The 27,092-nt window shown below is 26.7% G+C and overlaps 1 protein-coding gene across 2 annotated transcripts in view; it reads left to right on the top strand.

Annotated features, from left to right (window-relative positions):
* Positions 1-911: 911 nt before the first annotated feature.
* Positions 912-27,092, top strand: part of LOC107451015 (proton channel OtopLc) — a 50,842-nt gene continuing 24,661 nt past the window's right edge. Inside the window, exon 1 of one of the 2 annotated variants that reach the window (XM_016066969.4) lies at positions 912-1,303. The gene's annotated coding sequence lies outside the window, so the exon portion shown is untranslated. Of the gene's footprint in view, positions 1,304-22,856; positions 22,990-27,092 lie in introns of those variants that run through there. The other variant, XM_016066970.3, reaches the window with a different exon arrangement.

The following is a 27,092-nucleotide window of genomic DNA, read 5'->3' on the forward strand; positions in this document are numbered from 1 at the left end:
AATGATGCTCTTGAAGGAAGAGGGGATATATATATATATATAATTCTTTTAGGGGATGGAGGAGGGAGTGGACCCCTTAGACCCCGTAGATACATTCCTGCCCATTCATTGCTATTATCTTTACATTAGTTCAAATTTTTAATATATTTTCCTCGTAACTATTAATATATAACGCATACATAATACGCATAACATTTAGCATAATGCGACTGATGTTAAATAAAATATTTGTTCCAATATAATGATTGTTTATATATTAATGAGAATGCGATGTATGTTCTCTGATGAAATCTCATTTTATTTTCTGATGAGATAATAATTCTTACCAGACCATTGGTATCTTTTTATTAGCTGTTATCCATAAATGATGCTCTTGAAGGAAGAGGGGGGAGGGTGTTGTCCGTGAAATTGTGACATTTTGCAATAAGAGAGAGGGAGAAGATAACAAGGATTGAGAGCTCTCATATTTTGTTTAAAATAAAAATATTTAACATCAGTAGATTAAATATTTTAATATTTTTTGCTGTAAATCCTTTTAAATCAAAATAAATACTACACATCTAATAATTATTATGCTCAAAAATATAAGGAGTGGGTATAGTGGAACTGTAAAGTGTGACACTTTGCGACAAAGAGGAGGGGGTCAAAAATAATTGTTAAAAAATGTGACACTATTTATGCACGACCCATTTTATTAAATTTTTTTATCATATTTTTCCTTTTACATTTACACATAACTTGAACAAACTGAGATTAAATAAAATATTAGTAGAAATATGAGAGTAACTTTAGTGAACTGATTTTAAGAATCTAAGAAAAAATAAGTCAGATAGTTTTTTTCTTGTACTAGACACAACACTCCGGTTCTATGTGTAATGAGATAAAATGTTAGTGACACAGCATGTTAAGTCATTACATATCTCATATCTCGAATAAAGCGTCGAGACGAACAAAGACGGGGGCTTCAGAAGGGATGACGTATTCTTCTGTGATATATTTGGGAGAGGAAAAAAAGAAACGGTCCGCCAAACTTTCGGAAAGTACAGTAACCCTGCTCGCCAAAACTTTTATACAAGAGAAAGTTAAGCATTAACTCTTTAGAAAACACGCGCGTTGGTCACGAGGGTCCACAAAATTGACTTTCATGGAATGTTTTTATTATTTTTTTTAACCTTTTTTTCCCATATCGTGTTTCAGTAAGTCCTATGCCACACCCTCTGAGTTTTGATTTCACGTTATGAATAACTTGATGCATGTGAATGAGTTTCTTCTATCTTGGATTATAAACTGGATCTGTAGCTTGGTAAGATAATCATACCAATTTACATATTTATGGCACTTTAATTTGCTTTAATGTATTTTTCACTCTGTAAATAGTTACAAACCAATTATAGCATTTAAAAATTAATCTTTTATTTATGTAATTAATTTTATAATAAATTAAAAACCTGGAATTAAACTTTTCAGCTCCAAATAAACTTGCATAAACAAATATTTAAAAAAAAACTATAATAATTAAATTTATTTATTACATCTATACCTAATTATGTATATTACATCTATTACCAAATTAAAAAAAAATAATCAAAATTACGATTTAAAAATGTATGCATCAAAAGAAAACTGCAAGTGAAAGCTTAAACTATTTTTTGACAATTATTTTCAACAAAGTAAAAAATTTAAAACTTTCTATCAAAAATCGGAAATTTAATTTTAATTACATTAAAAAATCTCTGTTAATTAGATGAGTGTAAATTGATGTTTATGAGATGAAAATGAACATACATTAATAATGTATGTATCTTTACTAGATAAATATTAAAACTCATTAAATATTATTATTGCAGATTTGCTTTAAATGAAAAAATAGAGTTGATTTCTTTTGAATTTTCAATACAAAAGAACCTCGGTAAAAATAGATCTGTTTAATTGTTGAACCAAAACCGAAAAAGAGCTAAAACCAAGGTTGATATTTTGAACGCACCCTGCTTTTTATAACAGTTTTAAACAAAGTATAATTTTAAAAACTTCCTGTGAAAATTCGGAAATTTAAATATTTTAATAAATTTCTGTCAAAAATCGAAAATGCGTTAATAATAGACAATAGTATGAAAAAACTGATCTGTACTATTTAAGCATCATTATTACTTAAGTATAAATATTAAAATGTTTGACATAAGTAGCAAAAGATAGTTCGTTTTAAATTTTCTAATCGAAAAAAGCCAGTTAAAAATAAACCTGTTTAAGTTTTAAACCGAAACCAAAAATGAACTTTTGAAGCAAAACAAAACTTTCAGGAATGAAATTTTTTAACAAAAAATTAAGAGTTAAATGACATAACAAATTATAAGAAAGTGATTACTTTCTTCTTTTTCGCTCTTTCTTTTTCGCATTTAAGAGTAATAAAAATTGATTTGATTTCATATTTATGAATTATAAATGATTTGTAGTATTTATTAAAATCAGAAATAATGTTGCGTCTCTTTTTACTGCAACTTCTTAACTCAATAAATTAGTGCACTTAAACATGAAATAAATTTCATACTTCACGTTCAAAATAATGGCAAAACTTTTCAAATAAAAATAAAATGATCAAATCCTTGTGAAAATAAAAGTTGTATCGTTTATTAATATTCTGTTATTCGTTTTGAAAATAACCACAATTATTCGAGTGATAATGAAACTTCATTTCAGTCTTGAATATACTTTTCAGTTTCTGTGGTCACAACATACAAAGGTAAAAATAAAAAGAAACTCGCGGCTATACCTGACCATTCACAAAACATAATTTTTTTTTAAATATCACGATTATTGATGACATATTTTCATTAATGAGATATATTTCGTACGTACGATAATTATCAATAACTAAAAATAAAAAATATGATTACGTTACGAATTTTATATGTAATAATGTGCAATAATTATCAAACACGTTAATATCGTGGTGATTTTTGACAACGATAAATATCTAATTCAATAATATTATATTTATTATAGACAACATTAAATATTGTTTACTATTATATCATAATTATTGTCAGCAACGATTAATACTGAATAGGTTAATATCGTGAATGTTATTGGTAACGAGAATTATCGAATATAATATTACAGTGAGTTTTGTTAAATTTCATTTGGATAAGGAAAATATAGTTTATTATAAAATTATTGTAAAATCATAGAATTTGAAATACGTCGCAATATATCACAATATTTCGATATTTTCTGACGTTATATTGCAATATTGAAATTCCAATACTGTTCTACACTAGTCCACACACAAAGTGATAAAGCTGAAAAACAAGTTCACCGCCTAACTTCTCAAGGCCCGTTATCATGTCATATTGTTGTGAAAGCTTACATGTTATCTCCCTGCCTTATAGATCTTAGAAAAAGGCCCCAAACCATGCTGTTGCTTTTAGGTTATTTATAGTTCATAAACAAAACTAAGAAAACCGGGATACTAATATGAGCAACAACAATTATCTTTTCGTTGAAGTGATCGATTAAGAATAAATTATGAGTTTCAAAATGTATTTTTCAGATGTTCCTTTGTTTATACACTCATTAATAAGAAGAATTAAACTTTATAATGATGATTTGGAAATAAACACAAATATAATATTAAAATAGCTAAAGAGCATATAAATTTCGATTGTACAGTGCTCAAAAAAATAAAGGAAACACCCTGAATAACTTCTGATGTAATGATCACGTACAAGGACTGAATCTTAATGGTTCGAGGGGGTGCTCTCAAATGTGCTAATTAGTTAGCGCAGACGATATTTTAAGTTTCGAAATCAGACTCGAAAACGTACTTTCTCTGAATAAACATAACTTTTTTCGACGGATTCGGATTTCTAACCCCCGAGAAATAGGGGGTAGCCACAATCTGGGAAGTATAGTCCCAATAGTTTGACTAAGAGAGAGATTCAAAGTTTATACCCCTTATTGTTAATTTAATTTCTTGCGTACTTTTTCATATTTCTAGAACTTTTTAGGTGAATTTAAAAAAGTCTGCGTACAGTTATAAAATTTGTTTATCCAAAGATGAATGCACGCAAAAAAATCATTCTTAATAATTTTTTATTATTATTTATTATTTTTTACTACTTTATTTAATAATAGTTGAAAGATTTTTTAATTGCAATGTATACACATTTTAACATCATTTTAAAGAACATAATTTTATGTAAAAAAAAAATTTGACCGAATTCTATAGAATAGCTCCTGAGCAATCGAATTTTAAAAATATGGCTTTTTCATAATTTGATTTTTCAGGAACTATAGGACAGATGTTGTTCAAATTTTGATTTTTGCCGCATTAAATTGCGTTGTTTAAAATCGTGTGAAAATTTCTATACCTTGCAATTCAAAAATTATTCGACCTTCATTAAATGCAGTAATAAAAAATGATAAATAATTGTTAAAAATTATTTTTTACTTGGAATTATTTTTTAAAAAGCGAATTAAATAATTGTGTGTTCAAATATTTTCATTTTGCTTAAAATGTTCTCGAAATAAAGAGAAATTCGCATAAAGTAAAATTAACATTAAAGGGTCCAAACTTTGGACCATTTTCCTGACAAAACTAATGGGATCACATTTACCAGAATGTATTTTAGGGGTCAAAACAGAAATTATAATTCATTGAAAAGAAGTCACATCTATTCAGAGAAAGTACATTTTTGCGTCTGATTTCGTAACGTAAAATTTTGTCTGCGCCTACTAATTAACATAGTAAAAGTCACCCACTTAAACCATTAAGATTGAGTCCTAGAACGTAAAGGTCTGATTATTAGATCAAAAGTTTTTCCGGGTGTTTCATTTACGTTTATTTATTTATTTTTTGTGCACTGTACATTAGAATTTTATCTTCAGAAAAAAACATCTTCAATACAAAATAGAAAGCAGCGAGATTCTTTTTTCCCACAATGCAGAAACATGGCGACGAGGAAGGAAAAAAATCCTTTTATTCGCCATTTTTCTGATGATGATTCGCCAATGTAACATCGAAATTTGTATGCTATTTTAACTGTTTTAAAAATTTATCAGTTATTACTTTATGTTTTTAAGTTTTTACTAGAATTCTCATAGAAAGGCACTTGTTCTGAAAGAATAAGATTTGGCGAATATTGAAGCATTTTTTGTCCCTTATTTTATTTATCAAAAGTTGAAGGATAATTTTACTTTCTAACAGCTTACTCTTTGACGAAATTTTTCTGTCATAAGTCTGAAAGTAGTGGAAAGTAGTAGTAAATACCCATACTATCATAAACTAAACGATAGGGCGGTTATTAGATCTGGCAATTAAATATCCTATTAATAGTACGATTGCTCACTATGTCTTCCTTTTTATATTTATAAAATCCAAGTGCGTCGATAATAAAAATTAAAGATAATATAAAAGGATAATGCATTTTCTTATAATTGTAATAAATTTTCTACTAATGCATTAAGTCGTAATAGTGTATTTTCTTAAATCATTGATAAAACACTGGGGAATAAAAAAAAAAATTCCGTTGCATAAGATTTTTTAACATATCTTAGATACTTCCGCATCGCTGATAAACTAAAACTTCGTCGCAACATTTACTCAACCCCATCATATATAACGCTTTTGAACTTGTACATTTCTACAAAAAATAGACTAAAAATGTCCTCTTAAAAAATTCTGTAGACTTAGGAGCAACACTTATTTTAGTTTTGAAATCCCTACAAACTAATTAGGCAAGATCAAGTAGTTATATAAATGCAATCAAAAACTTGTTCCCCAGTGTAATCTTTATACTTCAATCTATTAATCTTTATATTTCAATGTAATCTTTAGATTCATTCCAAACGAATTTCTACTTTAAACCACCCTTTAGTTTCAATATTCTTCATTATACACTGATAACATTAGAGTACTTTCCTTGTAATTTTAATGGTTTGAGAATTGTGTTTTTCTTAGGATTCACTAAATAATTAATTGCTTATTGATAATTAAGTTAAGAAGTTAAGAATCTAGAAACAAAAACACATTTTTTTAAAAAAATTTTTCTAATGTTTGTAAGAGTTAGAAACCTTGAATGTAAGGAGAAATGGCAGTTTAGTAAAAAATACAATCGATAACTTTACCAGAAGAAAAGTCGAAAGTGCCATAATATTAAAATCTATATTTTTGGTCCTATTTATATAACTAATCTCGGAAATCAGAAATTCTTTGTATTGAATTTTTTATCTATTAGTAAACTCATTAGAAGACATTTCCCCTATTTCTGGATCATGTTCTCTTATTTCATACAAGATTAAAATTGGTAATTCAATTATTCATACAATTTACCTGTTTACTAACATAATATAATTGTAAAATAAATATCTTTTTTTCCATTCCGAAATCATATGAATGTGACTTTAAAAAAACTAAAGCTGTAGCTAACACTAGAAAATACTCACTTACTTTCATCACTAGTGTCTTACAAGATTTTTTTTATCATTTCTCATCAAGGAATGAGTTAACAATAATCCACATTTCTCTTAATTATAAGGTATCAAAAATTTAACTAACGTATAAAACATTTAAAAATTACACCCGCTACAAAACTTGAAATAATCGGTTCACTAAATTACCAAAAATAAAAATATAAACCAATTCTAAGAAAAGCAATGTATTTTAAAGTAAGAAAAATAGTTTGAATGAACATAGAATAAAGAATTTAAAATACGATTATTTTAAAGTTATACATTTTATTTTTTAAATTCTTGTTTTTTTCGAGACTCATTCATCTTTTCACATCTCTTTCTCAAATCTCCATTTTGTCAAATCTTAAGCTTGTTTTTTTAATTTATTCATAATAACTTCGTGATGTACATATTTTTTAAAACTTCAAATTATCATAAATATTATTCTTATAAAAATATTTTAAGCAGGGAAAAAGCTTAAGCAGGGGAAAGTAACATATTGTGTAATTAATTATATTTTAAAAGACAAAGGATAAAGGTACTTTTTATGATGTAAAAAATGCAGGATTTTTTTGCTCTTATTCTTTAGGAGCTTTCAGCATCACAATAATATGAATATCATAAAAAAATGAGCAACAATTTACGACTGGTAGTTTTGGTTTCCTTTGTCCTAAAATTGTTCAATCATTCTTTATATCTTATCTAACCATGTGGAATGTCTTAAGTTTTCTAGAGAAATTTCTTATCGTGTCACGCTATAATTCTTTAAATTTAAGTTCAAGGTATTAGACTATTTTTATATGAATGAAAAGATTTCTTAGAAATTTTCAACATCTTAATGCCAGTTTTAGTTTTATATTTATTCATTTTTTAAATGTTAGTTAATTTAAAAAGAAGAGTTCAAGAAACATTTGTTTAGTAATATATTTTTAAAATTTAAAAAACAAATGTGCAAATCGAGTCACAATGTTACAGAAAAAGTATGCTAAATTTGATTTTCAAATTCGATTGCTTTCAAATTTTATTGATGAAGAAAATTTAAATTCAATTTTATATTTAAGGCATGTCATTCATGTCGCATTTATGTTCCAGTTTATAGTGTACAAATTATTTTGAGCACAAATTTAGGTGTAAAAGTAAATTTAAAAAGTATTTTACTTAACTTGTAACATATTTATTCAAACCTTTTCAACTAAGTTTTTATTCTTCCGGCAATCAAACAGGTTTTGATGTTTTCCGCTTCACCTTCCTCTGTGGTGAAGTGTTATATTCCGACAGTATTTGTTATATTTCAAAAGTGCCCCAAAATATTTCCCCCAAATTGTGTATAGTTTTTTTTATCTCAATGGACATAATGGAAACGGACATCTAAATTACACAGTATTTCTATATTAATAATACAAAGTTTTATTATTCAAAAACTTTGGAGGCAAAAAAGCTTAAGCGACACAATAAAAATTTAACACGTAGTCTTATTAACACGAGTCGTAAATTATAATTCATTATCCTTTTTTAAGTTTAGATTGCCAGACTTGCCTTGTCTACATATAGTTTTCAAAAAGAAAAAGAAAAAAAATTCTTGAATCAAGAAATGTAAGATATCAAAAGCACCGATGAAGTAAACATTTATAGGTGGTCCGATTATTTAATCACCTAGTAGCATTAGGTGGTCCGATTATTTAATCACTTAGTAGCATTAATGTAATTGTTTAACACTTAAATCAATTCTGTTCATCTCTTATCTTTCTTTCTATGCGTTGAAAGTCGGTCATGAAGCTCTGTTTTCTTTTCTTCATGTCTTATCTCTTTCATTGAAATACAAATGATAATTATTTTCTCTACAAATCGATACTTTATCAGTTGTGTAAAAACAAACTCTGTTTTGTAAACAATGTGAAGAAAACGTTTATTTTATATACATATGCATATTTGAAATAATATTTCCATGAAAGTCGTTCAGTAAACTGGTAATATACAATTTGTATTATTTGAATCGTAATTTTTTTTAGAGATGACAATCGATTACAATTATTAAATGCACTAAATTCTTACGAAAAACACATTTTTATTTAATCTTTTTAAAAAAAAACTGCATTAAAAAGCATAATTTTTATCTTTCATGAAATATTCTGGTTTAAGCCGTGTTTCAGCATAGCTCTTAAAAATTAATTAATTTACCCTCCAAAAAAAATTATTTTTACGTTAAATAATTTTCATTTTTTGGCCTAATTTTATCACTCAAATAAAAATTGACATGAATAAAAATGTACGCGATTTCATTCATGAAATTAGTAAAATACAAGCAAAAACCAGCTTTTGTTTAACTACCCCTTTCCTTCGTTTAATCTAAATGCTATTATTTTTCTTGGATGTTCAGTATTTATTTTTCATCTTATACGTTCTAAATGCCTATACGTGTCTTTATAACCAATAAAAATATTTGATAAAATAAAATAAAAAATTCAATGCTCCGAATTATCTATTTAACTTTAAATAATTTAAGTATATAATATTTACATTAAGTAAAAAATTTCTAAATAATATATATATATATATATTATCGTANTATATATATTACTGAATAACTTTCATTTAAATATTACAAAAATATCGTTTCCTGAAGAAAAAATTATTAAGTTAAATTCTTAAAAACTCAATGAAGCAATAAAAATTTCTCTCCATTTTCATAAAATTGCTGAAGAATCGACTGTTTTTCAAGAAAAACTACAGTTCAAATCTTAAGTCCGAAGAACTACCTTTCCTAAAAAATATTCAATAAAATATTTGTCTAAAAAAATATTGGTTTTGTGGTGTGAGTAAGCAAAAATAGTTCATAAAATAACCTTAGACTTACTCTTACCAAAAATCTCGAGATTCTAGTGTCATTTCTAAAAAGTAATACTGTTCAAATCGAAAGTGAATGTAACTATTCTATAGAATGACATTTGCATATAAATATTAGTCTTACGGTTGAGATTGATGAAATAAATTTATAATATGTATCTTAAGAGGGTAAAATTACGCTAGAAATTAGACTTCGATTTTCGGCAAAAAAAATGACACTAACATTAAGTGTTTAGCACCATTCTACGACTTGACTTCCGTAGAAAATATTTATATGAAAGAAAAAAAAACTATTTAGAGGTAAAATATTCTAAAACTTATTTCTTAAATCTATCTTTAAGCGTTCAGTCACGTTTTCATTAATAAACATGAGACCCCAATTCCACAATTTCAAATGACTTTTGATGCTTAAATTTTTGTCATATTTTCATCGAAATTCGAGTAATAGTTTCAAAATGTAAAAAGAAATGAAAAAAGGATGAAGTAGAGCTCAAAAAGGTGAATGACATATAGTGTCATAGTCTTACGTATAAATAGTTTATATGTCCTAAAAATGTTAACTTCGCTGTACGAATTTTCTAATTTAATTTTCAAGTTTTTCCCGTTAATGAAAAAAAGAAATTTTACATTTTAATTTTTAAAAAAAATTCAGATTCGACTGCTCTTTCTAGAAAAAGTTTCAGTTCAAACCCAAAGTCAATTCGATTTTACATAATCATTTTCTTAGATTTCATGTCTGTCCAGAAGGTATAACGATGTAAAAAATTGCTGATCAAATTACTATAAAAGATACCGGCGCTCTGGCTGCCGGTAATTTTTACCGTAGAATCCATTTTTACCGGAACATGCAAAGGAACAAATAAACTGATATACCGTAATTTTTACAGTAATATTAAGTAAATCACTCTCATTAAATAAGCGTTTCTGTAAAAATTTGAGTATAATATTTTGTGAAAAATAGGATGTTTTTGCAAGTGTATTTGAGCAAAAAAAGTTTGATCTTTTGAGTCTAAACTGGTTAAAAAAGTACTTAAATACCGAGCACCAGACATGAATTTTTAGGTACCATAGCGATTAGGTACACCAAGATTCTTTGATTAATAGGTATAATGTACATATTGAATGAATTCTACTTTCTACAGCTGTTTGTTTGGTCATCATGGTTTGGTGAAAAAATAAGTCGCCATCTAACTTATTTTTTAATCATATGGTGAGAGAAGTTACCTTGAAACACATTACTGCCCGCACTCTAACAATGAATGAAATTCACTCAAGTATGACGAAACATTTTTTTTATTCATTACTATATTAATTTTTTGAATAGGTTGCTTGAATATACCAACTTTCTGCCTCTATAAGCCATTGATTACTATATAAATAACTGAGGTGAATTGTATTCCTATACAAATATGATAACATCTTTGAATTAATTAGGCTTGTGAATAAAGCATAAAAAGCCCGTGTGCTTTGAATATTAAATGATTCTTGACTTTTGAAATTGCATTTGAACTCTTAGAAAATGATTGAATTTATAATTTTAAACTTAAAATTATATCCCGCTATACGTACTTAGTTTTTTGAAATTATTTGAAAAAATAATTATGAAATGAAACAAATATTTCAAGCATATAAACTAACATATATTTTACACCCTCTAAAAAATAACGTTGATGAAAAAAACTTTTTAAGCGAATGTGCTCATATTTTCAGTGGGATTTTAAGAATTTAATTTTACATTTTTTTTAATTTAGAAAACACTCTTTTTTGAATGAATATTTTTATTAAAGTCATTTTATGAATAGCAAACGGTAAAAAATGAATAAAATGTTTTAAAAATGGTAAACGATAATCAATTTTTTTAATGAAAATGTGCTTAATGTTATCGTCTTCTAGAACATTTTAGAAAAGAAGTAATTTTTCGCATTGGAATACCAAAATGAATTATTAAAGACAATAATATAATAAAAATATATAATAAAAATAAAATGCATTAAAAGTTACGAAAAACTTATTTTTTATTGAAGTACTTTTATTGAAAAATTGCATAAAAAAGCAGCTTTTCATATCATTCACACGGTGTCACACATTGTTGCCAATTTAAAATGGAACTCTTGATACTGATACGGAGAAAACTCTCCATTTTATAATAAATTAATTATATTATTAATTATAATATTATAATTGAGAAGCTTGGAGTAATATAAAACACACTTTTTCCAAAAGTGACGTAAAATATTAATCAGTGTTGTTTCCAGCTAGATACTTTACAACTTTCCATAGCGTAGCACTATAATATTCAGAAACTTCTTATTGCCCACATGAAAAACGTGATGAATTTTACAAAAAAATAAATAAAATGCTTTCTTGGGCACTATCAAATTTGCTGTAAGCCCTTCATTTAAATGACGTGGAAAATATTTTTTAAGCTATGCAAATGAACTGAGTAGGAAAGTTAAAAAATCTTCAAATCAGAGAGATTTATCGTTAATAAAAACTGACAGTTGAATGAAAAATATTGAAAATTAAAACTAAGATAAAATTCATCCAACATGGCATTTTTTAATGCACACTACATTGATAACAAGATAATAGAAAGAAAAAAAATATAGAGAAGAATCGGACGTAACCGGGTTGGTGGTTAAAAGCTTAAGGTTAAAAGTTATTTTTAAGCTATAATAACAAAATATTGGCCGTAATACCGTGCAAATTTGCTGAAATTTATATAAGGTAAGGTACGAAATTGAATCATCCTTACTAAAATGTCTTTAGAATTTCTTCAAAAGAAGTTATTTTCTTAAGAATTTCTTCTCATATTTTGAAGATTTTACTTTTTTTTTTAAATATTTACAGATTTATTGAAAACACTTCACATACATTATGAATTAGCAAAAGAAAGTGAAATTTGTCTTCAAATATTCTTCAGATAAAACAGGACTTTAACATTCAAAAGGAAAATTCTTTTTTATAGGCATATATGTTAATTTTCACTTATTTGACTTCCAAGGACAAAGTATAGATTAAAAAGATTAAACTTTCTACAGTAGAGTATAATAAACTTGATGATATTGAACTTATACTATTTTCTGAGTTATTAGAAAATACATATTTTTTGGTGCACTTAACGTTACCAAAAATATATAAAAACAAAGAATAAAAAATAGCATAAAAGAAACTAGATTTTAAGATAAAATACAATATATTTTTCAATTTAGATGTATATGCACTAGTTCCTCAAGAAAAAATGAAGAAAATTTGCATGTGTGCTAATTTCTCAAGTCTTCTACAGAAAACAAATTTTGAAGATATTTATCGCACTTTTTTAAATATATTTTGCAAAAATTTTACAAATTCATTCTCAAGATTTTCTGTATTTGACCCTCTTTTTAAGCCTGATTTTGAGGAAAATTATAGAATCTATTCTGAAAAAACTTTAAATCTTAATTTAATTATGATTAATCTTCTTAAATCTTATTATCTTATTGATTATTTAGAAATCTTCAGATTAAATTAAGAAAGGATTTGATCTTAATAAGTGTATGATGAACTCTTTATGAAGCCACTTAGTTCTATCAATCTGGTCCATGCAGATTCAGCCGAGAGGGCCAATCTGTAAATAGTAAAATCAGTTGAACGGGGGTTCGAATCCCAGAGATAAATATCTTAATTTATTTTGCTCACATAAGGCATTTAAAAAAATCAGATTATCTTGAGATTTTATTCAGACTATATTCTTAATAAAATCTGAAGAATATAGATTTAAGAAGTAAGCCAAATTACTTGAGATATTCTCTAGATTTTTTTAAAAAAATCTTGAGATTCTTTTCTTGTTCAAGTTGATGCATAATATCAGGTTTAAAAAGAAAATTGTTGTACCCTGAGCATTATAAATCAAAAAATTTAAAATTCTGAATCAAGCTGGAAGTTTGTTTTAAAAATAACTGCTATTATAACTACATTTTGTTGAGATTCCAGACGTTTTCTATGTGAAGAATATCCGGTTACTTATTGAATGTCTATTGTTATCAAAAAATTCTGTTGTCGGAATTGAAGTATTTACTATCAGAGAAGTTCGAAACACTTACATAATAAATCAAAGTGTTACGAACTTCTTTGAATTGTATGAGTTGCTTCTCAATAATTCTTCTTTTTAAGCCCTTGAAGGTTAAAGTTACATGGCTGTTTGCCTTTATTGAAAAACTCTGTTAAATTTATTATTCTCTATATCATGTGGTATATATNTCCTCTCATTTTGTGGTTGCTATGGATGATAGTGTTATCCGTCCTTAGCAATTGTCCAGCAGTGTATGTACATTTATTACGCTGAGGTTTAACAGATATTTTACTATTTTACTTGCAAATTTTGAGATTGCGACTTATATGAGTTAATTTAGCTTATTAAACTTAAATAGGATCATAACTCACATTAAATGTTATTTTAATTAAAAAATAAAAGCATTTCTCAAAAGATTAATTGCTTAAATCAAATTTATGTTCAGTTGCTTGTTATTACTCCTATGACCACTTATTCAGAAAGCTAAATACAAGAAACAGTAAATGTTTGTACGTGGTATCTATAATATTTAGATTGTTGCGTAATTTTAAATTATTATGATCGAAAAAATTCATACTCTATATTTTAAAAGATATAATTTTACATTTTATTCTTAACGTCAACCTATTATATACAAATTGCGCAGCTACTATGACTTTTATAAATTCTATCGACGTATTATTGTTTTGAAATATGTAAATGTTTCCATTCATTTAACCTTTTTCATACGGCTGGTACAACATGTGGATCACATGTGATAGTACAACATGGTGCACCGTAAGTAAAATGTTAAACATTTTCTTTTTTCAAAGCAATAATACTTCCTTCTAAAATTGGACAGCATGTATAGATTAGAGCAGCATGCCATGGATAAATAGTTTTTATTACTTTAGTTTAACTGGTTTATTACTTTAGTTTAACTAGTTCTTTTATTTTAGTTTAACTGGCTAACTAGTTTATACAGGAAATTTTATAAACACTTCAATTATTATATATATTAGAATCCCAAAGAAAAATGAACCCAAAAAAAATATACGAGTTAAAATTTAATATTAAATCTAAGAATAAACAACCTTACTAAAACCAGATGAAATATGAACAAGAAAGGGGACCTTTAACACATTGAAACCTGGTAGGAGATAAAAGATGACGGAAACAACTTCAAGGTTTTCCAGCCAATGAGAATGGTTATAATGTTTTTAATCCCGTCTTCCTCAAAAGTGATTCGTCGGATTTTAATACCGTTTCTGTTGTTTTTTTTCTTCCTAACTTGAATATTAATTTGAAAACCCTAAAGTGAGTGCTTTTCTGACTTGATATTGAGGATACCGATAAATTACTAAATGCTAGTCTGTTAAAAACAGAAGAACTGAAAGATTACATCTAACATTACACAACCTCATCTAATATAATACCACAAGAAATTGATTGTTTTCTCATACTTTTTTACAGTTTAAAATAGATGAAACGTACCGATAAACCAAGTGAAAAATGTAAACAGAATTTTTTTTATTAAAAAAAAATGAAGCAAGTTAATTTATTTTCCTTCTAAACAATCATTTATATTGCTGCAAGTTTTTCCCGGTATCGTATTAGATTTCATAAAATATATTTATACAGCTTTCTTTATTTTTTATTATATTTGTTGAAAATGAGTTAACTTTTTTTATGTGGCTTATATTTAATCAAACAGGATTCATCTGGATGCCTTTGGTCTATATTAAATGTCAACTTCTCTTAGATGGAAAAAAATATAATAAATCATGCTTAAATAAATAGCTGGGAAAAAAATAAATTCTGCGTAACTGGTTATTGAAACTCAGAACATATGAAGGATGAAATGAAACATATGAAATTTTTCTTACTGCTATTTTTTACCCTGCTTCTTCGTATAAACTCTTTATTATTAAATGTAATTGTAAGAGTCATGAAATTGAATATCTATTTTTCTGTATGTTTAGCCTGACAGACCGCTGTGTTGTGAATGCGTGCAATTTTCTCAGTTTTCATTTAGAATTACGTTAATTAGCCAGAAAGAATATTAAATACTACACCAGTCAAGAAAAATAACTTAAGAAATTGTCAAAAGCGAAATGAGTTCCTTTTGTTAATTTTGTTTTGAAGAGTTTGTTTTAAAATGAAATAACATTTTTAACGTCTTTTTATTACTGTTGGGACAGTCATTCATGACTTCTAGATTATGTTTTGTCCATATTTAATCAGCGCCCTCTATGCTGTAAATAAAAATGACCCAAAATGTTACATGATAAAATGTTACAGTTTTGTGGAAATGAAAAGCTTTAGTGATCTAGTTTTTTAAAATTTGAAAAATTAACCCATGCTGCACTGTTTAGAGTCGTAAAAATAAGAAAACATATGAACATAATTGTTTGATTTAAATGATTATCTTCCATAGAGATCTACATAAAGAAAAATATCACAAAAATGATGCATTTTTTAAAGACTTACAGATTTTTTGGAATATTCAAAGCTTTTTCCCGTTTTATTTTTTTTTAAATATTTCTTTTGAGCAAGATATTGAGTTACTTAAACGTTGCTTTTTTCGAAAGAGTTTAAAAGAAAACCATTTAATTGACCATGATGAACATGAAAGCGATATTAATAATATAAACTGTCAATATGGAAGAAATTAAATTTTGCTAATCATTTATAATGAATAGTAACTTTTAATAGTGTCGAGTTTTTTCTCTTGAGTATGTTGGAAAGGATATCATATGTTTTCCTAATTTTATTTTATTTTCTGCTATTTCTTATACTTTTCTTAGACATCACACATAAGTATTTTTCGTTTTTGTAAAAACGTGTAGAGAGAAACTTAAATTCACCTTATGGCATTTCATTAAATATTTTAAAAAATATTCAATAGATTATGCTTCAAAAAATTTTTTATGATAATAAACACAAGATTAAATTGTATGACTATAAACATGATTTCAGTCAGTTTCTCAAAAAAAAGTGACTATGTGTAGTAAAAGAAATTTAGTTTTATTAACTCATCATCATAGTGCTTAAAACCATCTAAGATGCGAATACTTGGTGCATTTTTCTTATAAGCATTTATATTTAAAAATACAAATATTATAATACAAATTACATTGCAATAAAGTTTCAAAATATAGACTACGAAACTGCTTTGTTAAAAGTATATTTAATAATATTATATTGAGCTTAAGTTAATGTAGAAGAATACGTATTGCTGCTATAAGTACTTATATCAAGTAAAATTCATGTTTAATCGCAGAAAAGTTATCCAATGTATAAGAGGTTTCTCTAACAAAAAAAGAACGATTGCTAAACATTGTTTTAAAATATAGGTTAAAAAAATTGTGATTAAAATTTGCCCTACTTCTTATGTTGAAAATAACAACTTCCCAAGCAATACAATAATTTATTGTATTTTACAATTAAGGTAAGTACAAGACTTATTAAAAGACGTGTGATACTTATTTCTACCGAAGGAAACTTATTTCTTCCAGGATATTAGAAAAAACTGGAAAAACTAGAAGAAGCTGGACGGATTGAACGAAACTAAAAATGACTAATATAATTGTTAAACGATAAGCTTTAATTAAAGCAAATTCAATGCAACATATTTAGTACTAGAAAGTTAAGTTTTTCACACCTACTTTTTTATTAAAAAAAGTAACTATTTTCTTATTATTTAGTTTAGTTTGCAAAATTTAAAATCCATATGCCATATTGTTTAAAAGTTGGTTAGAGTATTTATACTTAGTAAACAGCATTAGATTACAAAATATTATGTTAAAAAGTTAGAAATTAATGTTATTTGCAATTATAAATTTAATATCTTAATTGTAATGGTGCATTGTATGTATAGTATATGATTTTCTAAGTTGGTAGTACTACTAGTATTTGATTCTCGTGTTTTTACAGTTCTTTATATAATTATAAAATTTTTCTTTATATTACTAATACTCATTAAAGTAAAATATTGATGAACTAAATTTTTTTTAAGCTCTTAAATTCATTTTTTTTCTTTTAAATTGCTTTTTAGTTTTCTTTCATTTTTAATATAATATTAAAAGGCTTGAAAATGGGCATTATTTTAGACTAAATTGCAATCATAAAACTAGATTACAATTATAAACTGTATGAAAAATTGCTATAATATTTCATACATTTTTGCTTGAAAAAGAGTTTCTTCCATTTCTTCAACTTGGGTTGGAAGAAACCTATTTCTTCCTCGGTGGTATTTTCCATTGCGGAAGAAATTTACCATTCCTGTTTACAACATGTCTAAGCTTTATTTTTATTATTTTCTTTTAAAATTCTTCTGGTACCCCGACAAACTTTTTTAAGCAGACATTGAATAAAAAATTCATTTTAATGTATTTTTGTCCTTTCCTCAAACTTTGTTTTTCGGTTATTTTCCTTCATTTCAACTGCAATATTTCAAATCGAATCGAATATTTCAATTCTGTTCGAATTACTTGAAATTTTCAAGAATGTTTTTTATACACGAGTCTTGAGAATAGACTACGGATTAGTTAATTAAAATATTGTTTTAAACTTTACATCTGAAATAAAAATAACTAATTGCAATTTTTGACCTTTTTTTGCCAAATAAGTTTGGATATTTGCAGTAAAATATCGAAATATTAATATCCTAGAGTCTCTGAAAATAAAAATATAATTCAATTTATTATTTTAAGTGCTAGTTGCCCTGTAAGCATTAGTTTTATGTTTTTTTAATCTTGTCAAAAATAGAAAAACTGCATATTGAGATCGAAAATTAATAATTACGCAAAGAAAAACCAAAAATGCTATCAAAGTTTGAAGAATCATTGTTGATGGAGGAAGAATTAAAAGCCTCAAAGCTAGTTTTATTTCGGGCAGAAAATTTAAATTGTTTCTAATAATAACCTTTCACCTTCTCTCAATTTCGTTGGGAAAAACAAACAGTTTTGATGTTTTAATGTCGCCTTATGATTCGTTAATTAAGAATTAAATAGTCCTTGATTAACGAATTATTGTTCATTAAGGATTTGATAGTGTTATCCTTTTCTCTACACTTAAATATTATTTTGCGATCCCTAATATGCGTATGGCACACATTAGGGATATATGTGTATATTGACATGAGTATGTGTATATGTGTGTATGTTTATATTGACAGCCATTTTAAAAACAGGCATTGAGAAGGATATTTAAGGAATACAATAAATATTTTCATAATATAAAAATTATTAAATATAATATTAATATGCTAATTTATAGTCTCTATATTAAAAAAAGGAATCATTTTTTAATAATGCTTTTATCGGTCAGAGCGAATTTCTATTTTTGACCTAGAATTGTAGCAAATTTCAAAGTTTACTAGCTCATCTAAATTTCTCCGTTTTTGATAAGCTTAGATAACACCTGTCGTAATTTCAAAACTTTCTATCCATTCATGTCTCCAACAATTTTTATCTTTGTCTTATCTTTAATTTCCCAACAGAAATACTAAGGAAATAGAAAAGGGTAGCCTTGATAATACATATTTTGTAGATATAACATTATCATTAAGATGCATTTTATTTTTATAAAAACTTTCATCTCGGTTTCAGATTAAATTGCCACAAATAGCGCTCTTTTTAGCATTGATTATTATTTCTGTTATACTCCAAAAAGTATATTATCATTCTGATTTTCACATAAACTACTTATAGCAGCATCCGGATGTGTATATTTCTATCTGAAACAAATTTTCAAATTTTCAATGAAAATGAGGAAACCTAAAAGGTTCAAGCCTTTTTGTTTTTAAAGTACCTCCAATAAAAATAATATAGTTTATTGAGCCGCTCTGGCTCAGGAGATAGGATAGAGCGTTCTCCTTCCAATGAGGTGAACCGGGTTCGAATCCGCGCCACGAATGCTGACGCAGTGGTATATCCTCAGTGGTAGACGGATCATGAGTTAGAGTCCCCTTGTATTCGGGCTAACCATGGACGGCTCTAGTGGTCTTCCTCACCATGTAACGCAAATGCGGGTTAGTTCCTTCAAAAAGTCCTCCACGAATTCAAATTTCTCCGAATACTTGATCCAGGAGTTCCCTTGCCTTCTGGATTGTGTTCAAAATTACAAGGAGACGTTGATGAAATTCATTAGTCGTTAACCCAAAAATTGGGTTGGCTGTTCAGTGACGGTTGCAAATACAAATTACAAATATATTTTATTATACTTTTGGATAGATCTGAAAATAATAACTAGCTACTCGTCTTGTACAAAAACAGAGGAGATTTAAATTAAATAAATAAGCGATGATTTTTTTTCCCACTGCCTTTTTTTAAAATATGTTTAATGATAAATATACATCAATTCAGAAAGTAGGAAAACAGATTTAAAAAGTCCAATGTCTCTATTCAAAATTTTGATCCTTAAGAATTTTTACGAATTCACATATTTTTTTTAAATTGTAATGTATACATTATTTAAAAATAGTTGGAGCGACAAAGTAATTTAAAGTTCTATTAAGTCAGTAACGTAACGAAATTCCGAATATCGAAATTACGAAATTTCGCCCTATATTTATGTTATTTTTAATGTTGAAGTAACTTTTTATAGCAGTAGATTATTTTTAATATAATTTTTTTTTAAAAATATAATTTAATCCAAGCAAAAAAAAAAGTTAGCAAAAAGTGGCTATTAAATGAAAAGGACCTATTGGTATCGGTTACCGATTCATTAGGTTTAATATAAAAGTGGCCACCAAGTTTTTAGAATCTACCGGCCACTGGCTACTAACTGAAAATTTAAATTCTCATGTCTACTTTTGTATCGAATTTATGTTCATTGTACTTAAATAAAGAAAATTATTTATTTATTTTAGTTTGCTGTTTGCCCTTTTTAAAAGCAGTGTGGTATATGCATATTACACCAAAAATCTATCCTGATTTTATTTTTATCTATTTATTTATTTTTTCGCTAAATGATGCCTTGATTTTTATTCGACCCGCAATGAATCCTGTCTCAACCAGAATAGCCAGCCTTAGCACTATAACAATCCTTAAATAGAAATAGCTCAAAACTGCACAATGCATATGCAGAAGAATTATAAATCAGTGAAGAACTATCTCTATTTGGAGAATTCAATGGCTATTGAGGAATTCGGTCCCTCATTTCGCACTGTACTTTCAAGATTCTAACTTCACAAAATAGCCCAATATTTGTATTTCTCTCATTACCTTTTTGTAAGTAATATTAAATAAACTCATTACAGACTTGAATGAAAAAAAAATCCTTATCAGTAATTAAGTTTATTTTTATTTTTAACCTGAATTTTTATTTCATTACGAACACAATTGCCGCGGTTCTCCATGCATCTTAGTTTTCTACTCGTAATATTTCGATACAATAGCAATTGCTGCTGTTCTCCAAGCATCCTAATTTTCAATTCTTATCTTTCGATACGATAGCAATTATTGCTGCTCTCCACGCATCCAAGTTTTCTACTCGTAACATTTCGATACGATAGCATTTGCTGCTGTTCTCCAAGCATCCTAATTTTCAATTCTTATCTTTCGATACGATAGCAATTATTGCTGCTCTCCACGCATCCAAGTTTTCTACTCGTAACATTTCGATACGATAGCATTTGCTGCTGTTCTCCAAGCATCCTAATTTTCAATTCTTATCTTTCGATACGATAGCAATTGTTGCTGCTCTCCACGCATCCAAGTTTTCTACTCGTAATATTTCGATACGATCGCAATAGCCGCAATTCTACACGCATTCAAGTTTCCAACTATTATATTTCGATGCGATCTCAAATGCTCTGATAAAAGTCCACGTCTCAGTGAAAATTTAAAATGTTGTTAATAATTTTTGTTTTCCATGTAGGCATTTATACATAATTTGATATTTATCCAATTAAGGTTCCTTTTATAAAGAAATAAATTTGACGGGAACATAATTACGACTTATAATGGTCAGTTTTTTCTGATAATAATAATTGTTTTACTAAAAAAATAATAATTTAGATAGTAAGAGTTATTTTTCACAAAAATTTGCGAATTCTAATTATCAAGAGATGTTGCTAAACTTTAGATATATTTATACTTCTAAAATGAAAAATGGCTTTTTTATAGCAATTAATATTTTTTTGTGCGACTAGCTAAGTATATAAAATTTGTATTGAATTTCGCATAAATTCTTGGAGGAGAAGACTACAGAAGGGAAGCATGTAAAAATACGTTTTCTGTACAGAGCATGTACAATGCGCGAAGAACTAAACGGACCATTATAAATAACTCGTGCTCTAATTATCAAATTTTCACATACTAGGATTGAGACTTAATGGTTTTAGGGAGTAATTTTAATGAATATGACTTTTTTCAAGATTCGATTTTAGGATTGAGACTTAATGGTTTTAGGGAGTAATTTTAATGAATATGACTTTTTTCAAGATTCGATTTTTCAGGAACTATTCGACTGATTTCGCAAAACTTTGTATTTTGCCATTTAAAATTGCATTCTTTAAAATTATGTAAAAAACCTTACAATTCAAAAAATTTTCGACTATTTATAAATAAAGTAAAAAAACAATAAATATTTATTGAAAGTTATATTTTGCATGAAACGTTCGGATTTTTGACGTTTTGCTTTGTAGTGAAAACACAGATTTTCTAAATATATCCTTAAACTGTTTACCACCAAATGCACTTAGAACTTTCTTCCACTCCCAAAACACTCTAAGTTTTCACCTAGTACATTTATCCACGGAGATCTTAGAAATTCATTGATTTCCCTAAACAAATCAATGTTAATTAATCATATAAGACTAAAAAAAGATATTTCCCAGGGAAACCTCAATTTTTTTCAAAATTATTTCTGACAACTTTTTTTTTTTTTTAATTCATGAAGAAGTTACTTTTTCTGGGAAAGTAAAATTTTAAGAATTCAAAGATAAGATACCAATTTTGAGATAAAAAGATAGTTTTTTTTTATTTCCGAATAAAAGTACAAGTGCTTAACGATGCTTCTGGCTCTGAATGCCAAAAACTCTATTTTTTTTTTTTTTACAAAGCGCTTTGGTAAAATTTTCAAATAAAATAATGTTTCATAATGTGTGATAAAATCTGGTAAATGTGGTGAAATTTGGTAATTTCATCATAATATCTTAGAGCATTACATAAAAACCATTTATTCCGCTAACAAATTGTTAAATTTTAATACAGTTTATAAGTTACGAATACTTTTTACTTTAATACATATTGTTTTTATAAGGTGAGGTCATAAAATTATCTTAATCTTATAATAATCCTTTGACTATAATTTTACGACATCAAAAACATAAAATATGGTAAACGGGAGAAATGTGTTTTTTAATGCACATTTTAGTGTTCTATAAATACAGTTTATATAAATTATATTTAACATAATTCGTAAGTTTTCTTACCAATAACGTCATAAATTGTTTACCAACAGAAAAAAAAAATCAATACTTTCATGGAGTTCCGTTTTCATTTCCCATAGCAACGAACGTAAACAATTGAGAGCGTTCCCCCCCGAATCATTTTTTGTTGCGTAATCAAGACTATTTTAACTCCTTTAAAAAATATTCATACAAGTGACGAATGTCAGAGTTGAAGGCCATAAATACCTGTCGGATTCCTTTTACAAAGGTAATTCACTTTTTTTACTTAGCTAAAATCACAACTTAATTTTTTTCTTATCTTTTTGATGAACTTAGATTTATTTTATTTTTTTAAAAGCATTTTCTTAATTATTCTTTACTTATCTTTGCAATGAATATCTGCATTTTTTTTTTATTTTATAATTATTGAGAATAAATATTCTTAAAAATGTAATTTAAATCATTTTTAAAACATCTTCAAGTCAACCCTATTAATCTCCGGGCGATTTTCTCTCCTGTTTCTATGCTAAATTCAACAGGTAGGTTGACGCAAATCTGGGTAAGAAAAGCGATCGATCAAAACGAAAAGTTATTTCAACTTTCTATGCTTTTGATTCGATATATTGTATCCCTTACTCGATAAAGTTATCTTTATTTTATTTTGAATGTTTTACTGTAACGGTGTGTAATATCGGAATTTTTATAACGTGATATACCATTCCAAAATACCTACACTTTACTATAAATCGCGATATTTTTCCAATTTGCTAATTGATATTATTATTCGGTACCCAAATGAGATTTATCCGCACTCATGATGATATCGTAACCGATAATTTCACTATTTTCGATTATATTCGTGATATTATCATAATCGATAATATTCGCGATATTATCGTTTTCGCTATTTATCTTTGCTGGTAATGATATCTCCAATACCGCATTCGATAATTAACTCTATTGATAATACTGAAATATAAATTTTGAAATAAAATTGCAAAATGGCTAGGAAAATTGACGTTAAATGTTTTTAATGGGACACGCCCTGATTTCGTACTTATAACAAGCACGAAAAAAATAATTTTTTAAAAAATGCAATAACTCTTGGTGGCATTGTATTTTTTAATGATCTCTTCCCAATTTGCTAATTAATCCAGCACTCGTGATAGTAGTGGAATCGATCAATATTGTTATCGATAATATTTGCTACATTATCATAATCGATGACGTTCACGATATTATCGTATTCGGTATTTATCGTTGTCGATAGTGATGGTTGTAATATCGCATTTGTTAATTATCGTTATAGATAATGCTGAAATATAAACTTTGAAAAAAAAATGTAAAATGGATTGATAAAACGATGTTGTAACGGTTTTTAGTGGAACACGCCCAGATTTCGTACTTTCAACAATCACAAAAAAGTTATCGATTTTTAAAAAATATTCTATGCTTCTTAATGACCCCAAAAAAGCTAGATTTCATCAATAATATTAAAAGACAAAAAAATCTGAAAGCTGACTTTAATAAAAATGTAACATTTCTTTCATATTTACGAGTTTAAAAATACAGTTAAAGCTTGTTGTAACGAATACGACACAGTACGAGAAGGCCACTTTTACAACAATTTTACAAATCATCGTCAAAATACGAGTGTTAAGGACACAAAAAGTGTATGTTTTTAACCCTTTGACGCAGAACTTTCAATAAACATACTTTTCATACTTTCTTCATTATTTTTATTAATTTCGGTCAAAATAAGTGAAAAAAATCATATTTAGCATTTTAATTATTTATGGTTACGAAATACAGTAGCTTGAATCAACGTGCCTTTTTTCTGCGTTAAAGATAAAATTTTCTAAGAACGACTCACTTTTAAACAATAATTTTTCAAATTTAGACTTATTTACAGGTATTTAGATCTAAGGCAAACAGTTAATTAGCATTGAAATTTCTTTAATTTGCAAAATCAATTATTGATAAATTTTTGAGTATGAATAAAAAAAACTTTCAGATTAATTTTTTTTTTTTTGATTTTATATTTTAGTACAAATTTCCGAAGAATTATTAAATTTTTTAGTAAATATTAAACTGTTTTTTATAATTAAAAAATACCAAAATATATTGTTGCTTGCAATTAAAGCGTCAGAGAAAATATATATAAAAAGGACAACAATGTCTAATTTGCTTTAATAGAAAAATGACTTCTAGCCTTTTGCTGTTGCGGCAATTTTTGTGAAGAGAAATGCATTTTACTGTTGTTTAAATAAGAAAATATTGCACTAAAAAAGGCATATCTGAAGACACATTTTAGTTATGGTATCAATAAAGAATAGTCTTAAAACCTTTGACCTTTATACTTAATGAAATAAACTTGTCAGTAATCACCAGATAAGTTATCTTTCTCCTAAAAAAATGAAAAACTTATTGCACACGCTAAAAATTCTGCTACGAAATATTTCTGCTACACACTATAAAATTGTCTACATTTTGTTGACAACATATCTAGCATTCCCCTCTTTTTTTTCCCTTTATTTACAACTTGAAATTAGAATAAACATTTAGTGTTATCACTAAACATTTTACACTAATACAGTTGAGACATTTTAATTGGTATTTTAACAATAAATTTGCAATAATGAGATCTTGCAATAATGAGACTGCAACTACTATTGCAATAATATTGTTACTTTAACTTTTAATGTAACAATTAATGTAACTTTTAATTACAAAATCTAAAATTTAGACGATTTCGATCAAACCGCTGATCTGACAGATATGAAACATACATAAGTAATACTGCAGTATAGACAAATATTAAGTAACTCGGATGCTGTGAGACACTTTTAAATTCCGTAAATGTGCCACACACAACATGAAAAAAAGCTCAGTAAATTCTAGATAACACAAATTAATTAGCACTTTCAAGGCGTACCCCTCAGACCATTGAAAAGGCATCTTTGCAAGTGAAAATTCGATCATTAAATCAAAAGTTATTCAGGTTATAACTTTTTTACGCACAATACTATCATTATGCCCATGAAATGAAATGTCCGAAATGAAAATTCTATTGTTATCATTATAATTGAGTAAACGCACCTTCTTCACTCGCTTATCTTTTTAATTGTCTTCACAGTAAGCTTTTAATGATTTATTAATTTAAAATAAATAAATAAAAACATATTTCGCCTTAAAAATTAACATTCTCTAAGCTTTAAAATTCTTTTCGTTTTATATTTTAAATCTGTAAGTGAAGGCTGATTATTTATAAGGAATAATATATCAATTTAGAATAGAATAATCTCACAAAAACTTTTGCATGTTTTTAATCCTTTCCCCTCAGTTCCAATGTAACAGAAAAATGTTAATCGTTCCTTTTTCCAGTTAATGATCTTTGTAACAATAAAAAGTTAGTCCTTGTTAATGAATACAGAATTAATGGAAATCCAGTTAATCTGTTTCATAATTTATATTATAATTATAAATGAATTCGTTTTGTTTGATGGAAGCAAATAATCTTTTTCTGGACCATAAATTTTTACAAATGATCGCATTATACTAAATAAAAGATTTCTTGCAAATACAAGTTTAAATTTAGACTAAGTTAAAATTATTATTAAAAAAAGAATAAAAAATGATATTTTATAATAAATTAGAGTATCACTTGTAATTATTATTATTAATTTTTCTTAATTACTTTATAAGAAAACGTAAAACGCGTAGAAAACGTAAATAAATAAGTAGATATAAAAAATAAAGAAAATACGGCTCTTTAGTTTGATATTAGATTGTAAATTAAGTTGAATTAATAATTTGAATTACCACTCATTAACTTCAATACATCCAAGTTTTTTCCTTAATTTTTCATCAAAAGAATGCAAAATAAAATTCTGCAGTCAAACATTCATAAAAAAGACTAGTTCCAGAACTAGTTCTAGAACTATTCATAAAAGACTTGTTTCTGATCAAACAATGGTCGCAAAAATGGTTAAAAATATCTTTTTAGGAAAATGTACAAAAATGAGTAAAGTTATAATATAGAAAATACTTATTTTAGAAGAATCATTCGGATAACTTCAACAGAGATATAAATAATACAAACCAAAATTCTGTATAGGAAGTGATTCAATACAATTTGAAAAACATTGAATCTGAAATTTGGTGAAAATTAACCCAGTGGTTTTTGAACATTTCCAAGTTGTCGAAATTCAAAATTATCTTACGATATAACATTTGTCTGCTGCATAATATTTATTATATATGCTACTGTATTTTATATGCTCCGAACACTGATGTTTATCCGAATCTATCCTCAGAAGATACTATAATATCAAATAAATATAATATATATATAATAAATATAATATATAT

Source organism: Parasteatoda tepidariorum, chromosome X1 (genome assembly GCF_043381705.1).
Source record: "Parasteatoda tepidariorum isolate YZ-2023 chromosome X1, CAS_Ptep_4.0, whole genome shotgun sequence".
In the NCBI taxonomy this organism is placed as follows: domain Eukaryota; kingdom Metazoa; phylum Arthropoda; class Arachnida; order Araneae; family Theridiidae; genus Parasteatoda; species Parasteatoda tepidariorum.